We start from the raw sequence: 7,912 nt of genomic DNA, 5'->3' as shown, positions 1-7,912 counted from the left end.
AGTTAGCTAACTATCTGCTGCAACGTTAAGCCAATTTAAAATGAAAAGTTAGCAGCCGACATTTTGCACCCAAGACTTACCCGCGCGCATAACGTAACCTAACGTAAGCTAACGTTAGCTAACGTTGACGTCGGCTAACCTGCGTTACACTAACGTTAGTTCAATGAAAACTAAACCTAGAAATGCACTAAGATAGAGCCGGCTTTGACGTGTTCATTTAGGCATTGTTTTTGTATTCTTTGTTTATTTCCATCGACGTTAACCCGTAAAACGTACCTGTTTCCGAGCTCCTGAACGGGGAACAGCCGGTGAATCGGAAAGACAAAAATGGAGGTGAACTTCATTGTGACTGTAACCGGTAGAGGTCGCTATGGAGATACACCAGTTTCCTTCTCCGATCCGCAGCGCGCGGACGGTCCGGCAAAGCGAGACTACCTCCTAGGTGCCAGGGTGGTTAATTTTGTTGGTTTTTGGAGACACTAAGTAAGTAGCTAAGTAAGTAAGTACATTTTATTTATACAGCGCTTTTCACAGACAAGGTCACAAAGTGCTTTACAATGTGCATAGACAATAAAAACATAGTAAAAATAGTCGGTAGAGTAAAATACAAATACAACAGATACAATTATCTAATAAATAAAAGACGTAGGCTAGCCAAAAGCTAGCCTGAACAAGTGAGTCTTCACTTAAAACAGTCCACATTCTCAGCAAACCTAATGCTGGTTGGCAGAGCATTCCAGAGTCTGGGGGCCATAGCAGCAAAGGCTTGTCTTCATACTGTATGCCTATTGTTAAAATAAAAAATATCCAAAATACACATTTAGGTGTTTATTTTTTGTCTATTTGCTCCTGCAGACTGCTCCATTTTAATAATAATATAATAATACATTTTATTTAAAGCGCCTTTCATGACACCCAAGGTCACTTCACAAACAAAAAAAAGGACATTAAAATTATAGTCATACAATAAAAAAAATAAGTCAGTCAGTCCATAAGCCATCTTGAAGAGATATGTTTTAAGTCTGTTTTTAAAGTCAGTAATTGAGTCACAGTGTCTGATGTAGTCTGGCAGTGAAAACAAACATTTTCTGTTGACTGTATTTTATGACTTAATAAGTGAAAAAAGAAAATTCCCTCTGTAAAAACCCTTGATTATAATATGTCAACAAAATGAAACAAACGTTTTGAAATAGTATATCACACGACCCGACCCCGGATAAGCGGATGAAGATGGATGGATGGATGGAAGACATATTTAGGTCCTATAGTTAGGTAAACGATGGTCACCAAGTGTAAAATTCCTTTCTTTGAAGCCTTACAGAACGTACTTAAAGAAAGTAAAGGTGAAAAGTAAAAGTATTTATTCACAAGTCAACTTTTCATGGTGTAAAGTGAAAGGAGGAAACCAATTTTAATCTTTTATATTGTTTATTATTTATAATGTCTCTGCAGGGAACCACACAGTCACATTTTACACAATACTACAGCAGCATACATGTGCAATGTATTATTTATTAGCCTACATTATTATGATGCTCAAGTGTTCCCTGAGCTGTCTAAAACATTTTCATTTTACAGATTCAATCCCACTTCCAAATGTATTTATTTTTTGGTTTTATTTTATTAATTGATAGCCTGCTTGTCTTTGGAATGTGGGAGGAAACCAGAGCACCTGGAGAAAACCCACACAGACTCAGGGAGAACATGCAAACTCCACACAGAAAGACCTGCCTCCTGTTAGGTGACTGTGGTCACCACTGCACCACCATGTTGCGAAACAATGTATTTCATATTCATGATTTATATTTGATTGATGACCATAGGTTTTTACCTCTTATGAGTTTCTCCTAATGTCAGCAATTGATTTTTAATTTTATGACCAAAAGAACGAGATCCCGGGTACAAGCGGCCAAAATGAGTTTCCTCAGGAGAGTGGCTGGCGTCTCCCAAACACACAGAGCCGACTGCCAAACATCAGCAGAAAAGGCAGTTGGGCTGATCAGTCTCCCCAGATTGGTCAAAAAAGTGCCTCTGAACACACCAAAGCGACGAGACGTAATACGTCTCCATAACAGCAGGCGGCGCTAATCTGTATTGTTGCCCAAAAATGAAAACCGGCAGCTGATTGGACGAACGCATCACGTGGGTCTGGTTGCTTCCGGATATTCAAAGCCAGACTGTCATGGCGGCTCGTTCAGAATACGATCTCATATTGGACTAAAATAGTTCACCGAAACGTGTTTCTGAAAACATTTTAGGAGAGAAATAGGCCGTGCAGTTGCTGAATCTGTCTTCAGTAGTCTGTAAGAGGGAAATTCCGCGTAGGGAGGTGGATGGGTAAAACACAGGACTTTCACCCAGGAGACCGGGGTTCGTGTCCCGCATGTGTCTTTAACCGTCCTGTTATTCCCACGTGTCACGGAAACGTAAGCCAACCCACGACCTTTTCCTAAACTCAACCGTCCCGTTCTTCCCGCGAATAACCGAAACGTAAGCCCACCCACAAGCTTTTCCTTAACCTAACTGCGTCAAAAGTAAATAGTCCCAACCAAGCACGTTTAGTTTAGTTAAAGCATGTTATATGACGCTAAAGGAGACTTTTAGCATCGGTAACAACGACAAAGGCATTTTACGAGATGGGAGTGAGAATGTGTTGTCGGCGAAGACCCAGGACTAGGTGTTGGGATTATATCTCCACCCTGGCCTGGGAACGCCTCGGGATCCTCCAGTCAGAGCAGGTTAATGTGGCTCGGGAAAGGGAAGTTTGGGATCCCCTGCTGGAGCTGCTGCCCCCGCGACGCGACCCCGGATAAGCGGACGAAGATGGATGGATGGATGATTGATTGATACTTTTATTTACTAAGTGGCCCAACCCACACGGAATTACATGACACCAATACAACAGTAGTTAATTCAATAGCTTCTGGTCCAATGTCCACACACAACATTCTCCACTTTGCACTAAACAAAGAACAATAGAAACATACCACAGCAGCCACAACAACAACAGCGCAACCCATAAATTGTCCAACTAGAGCCAAACACCTCATACACAAAACGAAACCACAGACAATCATTTTTATTATGCAAGCAGCGATGGACGGGCCCTCGCTCCTCTGCGCGCGTCGGGGTTACTGGCAGACGCCGCTCCTTGTGACCGTGCATTTGCGTGGCACTCAGACACTGCAAATCGTCACCAATGAAAATGGAACTCCCTGCTGACTTCAGTGATACCTCACACAAGACTCTACGTCATACAGTTCATTAGCTGTGAAAGTGGGCGCGGCTAAAGCATAGGAAGTCTCTGCTGACTTCAACGATACCTCACACAATAGTGAACAAGAAACGGGTCATTAGTTATTAAAGGGGGCGTGGCTTAAGCATATGGGGCGGGGCAAACCTTTACCAATAAAAAAGGACGTCTCTGCTGAGTTCATTGATACCTCACACAAGGGTCTACATCAAACGGGTCATAAGTTATTAGAAAGGTCATAGGCGTCGATTTCGGTGGGGAGTCATGAGTCATTTTGTACCCACCACTTTTTTTGAAAACCTCGAGCTCAATATACAAAAAAAATAAAGTTCATAACACATATAATTCTTGAGCGACAGATGCCAACAAATCCACAAAAAACTCTATCCCCACAGGGCAGGCACAGACACAGCCGCTCTGTGGTGCAGAACTACAAATATTTTGCTGCACAATACGACTGAAGCGCCTGCACCGTTATTCCACGGGACGATGCGTAGGCTCAGCCGCCTGCTCGCACTTCAACACCGCTCACTTGCGCTCGGATAAACATTTTTTTCCTACACATCTCCAAGGAGCCAGGGACTTTTGCTTTGTGTTTGTCTTTTTCAAGGGATTGTCAGATTCCGTTTTGAAATGCTTTTTTTTTTCGGAGTTGATCTGTAGGAATCATTCTCTCCATTCAAGAGGATTGTGTTTGCATTGAAACCCCAGAAGCAACTCTTTCCACAGTTTAACTGTTGTACTGTGACAGTTATTCAGTGTCCTAGTGTTTTTTTTAATCCTGTGCAGCTCCTCTGTCTGAGTCTGATGTCACGTCATGTCACATTGTCAACATGGTACATGGATACATGAAGCAGAACATAGTGGGTCATATGTCTAATGCTTTTTGAAAACTAAAGGCTTTCTTCTTCATAAAACGTGTCAGACATCATCACATTTTTATATACATTTTTATTCATTACATTAGTAAGCTACAGGACAGCGTCTTTCAAAACATGACCTGCGCGAAAGAGAAAAAAAAAAAATGAATGCGCCTCTGTCCCTCAGCACATTTCAAACCCATGAGAAAGGGGCATGGCTACAGCATAGAGGGCGGGTCAAACCATCACCAATCAAAGAAACGGCTGAGTTCAATGATACCTCACACAAGACTCTACCTTTAACGGTTCAAAAGCCATTATATTGGCCTTTCCATGTCGTCAGGGTTGGACTCTTACGAATCCTGAAAAGTTTCGAGCCAATTGGACAATGTACACTGAAGTTACGCCCACTTCCTGTTTCAATGGCTAAACACACAAAATGGCACCCCGCCACGGCCACGCCCTTTGACGAAAGCTTTTCCTTTTAATAACTTTTCATCTCTAAGGTCTGAAGATGGCACAGACCAAATTTGAAGTTCATTGGATGAAATCTCTAGGAGGAGTTCGTTAAAATACGACGTGGAAATGGCCAAAATCACACTAATTTCGAAATTTCAATAAAAATGGCGGACTTCCTGTTGGGTTTAGGGTATGGCTCCAATGAGCTTTTTTGTACGTCTTGACATGTTATATATGTGTACCAAGTTTCGTTAGTCTACGTTAAACATACTGCAGGGGCTACATTTGTTTTTTACTTTGTAGGGTTCGCTAGCAAGCCATTTTTGTGCGCCTATTCCCAACATTTTCACCAGACTTGATGTGACCGGCAATTTTGGTGAGTTTTTGAGTATGTTAAGCCCCTCAAAAAGGCGATTAATTTGCCGTAATAATAATTCCCTCAGTTTCAATAGGGCCTTCGCCGCTGTCGGCGCTCGGGCCCTCATAAAAAATAACGGGGAATGTCACTTCCAGGCAGAGAATCGTCGATACAAAGCAGTCTTCCTTTTAGCCCATGCTTGTTCTAAAAAGTCTGCAAATAAAAACGTGAATGTATTTGTAGAGGCTAAGCCCCATCTTTAAGCCCCTGAGGTGCTGTTCCACGGGTAGAGTAATTGACGCACTTTTAACCTTTTTTGATCAATGAAAGTCCAAGTCACATTTGCAGTTAAAACCTTTGGTTCCATTTATTATGAGCTCTTAGTTGGATTTCTAGACAAATCACTGCTTACAGTATATGTATGCCTGTGTGGTGTTGGTGTGCGTGTGTGCATGTGTTTGTGTGGTCAAAAACTGTATGTGCTTCCGGGTTTGAAGATTGGTTCCTATTTATACCAAGGGCACTAATTGGCTCTTACAGTATTTATACATACATAACATAACTGAACCTTCACTGTTCAGAAAGGACGAGGCAGCCTGTGACGGCCGTTGCAGGAGGGCTGTAGCAGGCTGTAGACACAGTCCCACGGGTCGCAGTTACGGTCTGTATTGAAGTTGGCATTGCCTGTGGTTAGAATACCCACGGCAATAACTATACTCGCAGTGATTAAGCCAACATACCAACGTGCTTTCAGTGTACCTTCAGCACAGCGACGCCACCAGCTGCTGGTCTCAGCCTGAGCAGCTGGAGTCCCCACAACGTTGTTTACATGGTGCTGAAGATGTTTCACATCTTTTTTCAGATTTTTAGTCTTCTCATTATGTTTCGCTGTCACGGACTCAAGTGGAGCTCGCTTCTTGGTGACGCTGTCATTCTGCTCCTTCAGAAAGACTTTGTTTCCCTGAGAAACATGCAGTTGCTTGATCTCTGTCAGATATTCATCATTAGTCAGCTTCTGTAGGCGATTTTCCTCATCTTTATCTGTATCCCTGTGTACTCTCTGATGCACTTCTTCAGACAGGTGTTCAATCTTTACTTGATGTTTCTCTTTCAGAGATTCAAGGAGGGCCACCTCAGCCCTCAGGCTCTGGTTCTTCTCAGTTAGGATTTTCTCTTTTTTCTGCAGATCATGAACTTCTGCCCATAAATGATCGTTCTCTATCTGCTTTTTGTCCGTGTGAGATTCAAGCCTGGCCAGTTCATCACTAATGGTCTTATTCTGCTTGCTGAGAGAGTTCTCTCTTTCCTCATGAGCCTGCACTGCTGCCATTAGTTTTTTTATCGTTGTCTGCAGTATCTTATCATTTTGTTCAAGTTGGGCCACCTTCTGCATCAGCTCATCTTTGTCTTGCTGAGCCTTCTTGTTTAGGCATTCAAGTTGAGCCGCACAATGCTCAACCACCAACTTAGCAGTCCTATTTTTATTTTTATCAATCAAACACAACTTGTCCTCTTCCAGCTCTAATTTAGGTATCTCCTTCACCCTGTCACCCTCAGTCCTGACATTGGGTAATGTCAGCTTTCGGTCGGTGTGGAAATGATCTTGAGACATCGTGTTACTCTTCCTAACTGTTGTTTCACAATGTTTGTTTCCGAAAAACTCAAAGGTAGAAAATTCTTTCATCCCGTACATGTGAATACATGTAAGTCTAGATTTGGTTCATCGAAGAGCTAGCCAAGCAACACAGAACAGACCTCCATGTTTAATATATCTTTAAACGTTACAGCTATGGCTAAATATGACAACAGAAATAAACAATTTTGACCAACCTATCTCTGCAATTCTCTCTCTGCAAATCTCTGCTGGACTGTTCCTGAACTGAAGTCATACGGGACTATTTTACTTTGATCTGATTCCTTTGACAGTGACATCATGACATTCTACCTGTCATAACATTCTAAACACATGCCTTGCCATAGAATGATTGTTAAAGTGCTCATATTATGCTCATTTTCAGGTTCATTATTGTATTTAGAGGTTATATCAGAATAGGTTTAAATGGTTAACTTTTCAAAAAACATATTTTTGTTGTATTGCACATTGCTGCAGCTCCTCTTTTCACCCTGTGTGTTGAGCTCTCTGTTTTAGCTACAGAGTGAGACCTCTCACTTCTGTTCCATCTTTGTTGGGAGTCGCACATGCTCAGTACCTAGGTAAGGACTACTAGCCAGTCAGAAGCAGAGTATGAGCGTGCCCTGAGTACTGGTAAGGACTACGCCAGTCAGAAGCAGAGTATGAGGTGCCCTGACAGTACCTAGGTAAGGACTACTAGCCAGTCAGAAGCAGAGTATGAGGGCGTGTCCTGACAGTAGCTAGGTAAGGACTACTGGCCAGTCAGAAGCAGAGTATGAGGTGCCCTGACAGTACCTAGGTAAGGACTACTAGCCAGTCAGAAGCAGAGTATGAGGGCGTGCCATGCTAGCAGCTAGGTGAGCATTATAACGTGTGTTCCAAAGTGACCACGTTTGTCTCTGAAGTAAAGGCTGGACTACAATAGAGCTGTTTGGAGCAGTTGGTGAACAGTGTTTTCTGTTGGAGATGGTAAGTCCCTTTGGGGGGGGGACTTTGGGCTTTTTCACTTTGTAAACCTATAACATGCACAAAAAGATATATAACACAATAAAGGAAAGGGAAAAAGCCAAAAAGCATAATATGAGCACTTTAATATATACGTCTTTTTAAAAGTAGGTTGACGTTTTGTATTGATTACATGATCCTCAGTCAATGTAAATACATGATCATGTTTACTAAATAAACTATTTAGCTAAATCGTCTTAATTCCTACTTTTAAAACACGTATTTTGTAAATGTAAACAAGTAAATACAAGGATTATGAGGTTGTTGTATTGGCAAAGTGAGACTACGTCTTGTGCGTTCCCTCTTGTCTTGCAGGGGGCGACAAAGAGGCATCTGCTCCTCAC

Source organism: Sander vitreus, chromosome 8 (genome assembly GCF_031162955.1).
Source record: "Sander vitreus isolate 19-12246 chromosome 8, sanVit1, whole genome shotgun sequence".
NCBI classification, from domain to species: Eukaryota; Metazoa; Chordata; class Actinopteri; order Perciformes; family Percidae; genus Sander; species Sander vitreus.
The sequence above is the reverse complement of the archived record's forward strand: the minus strand, read 5'-3'. Positions refer to the sequence as shown.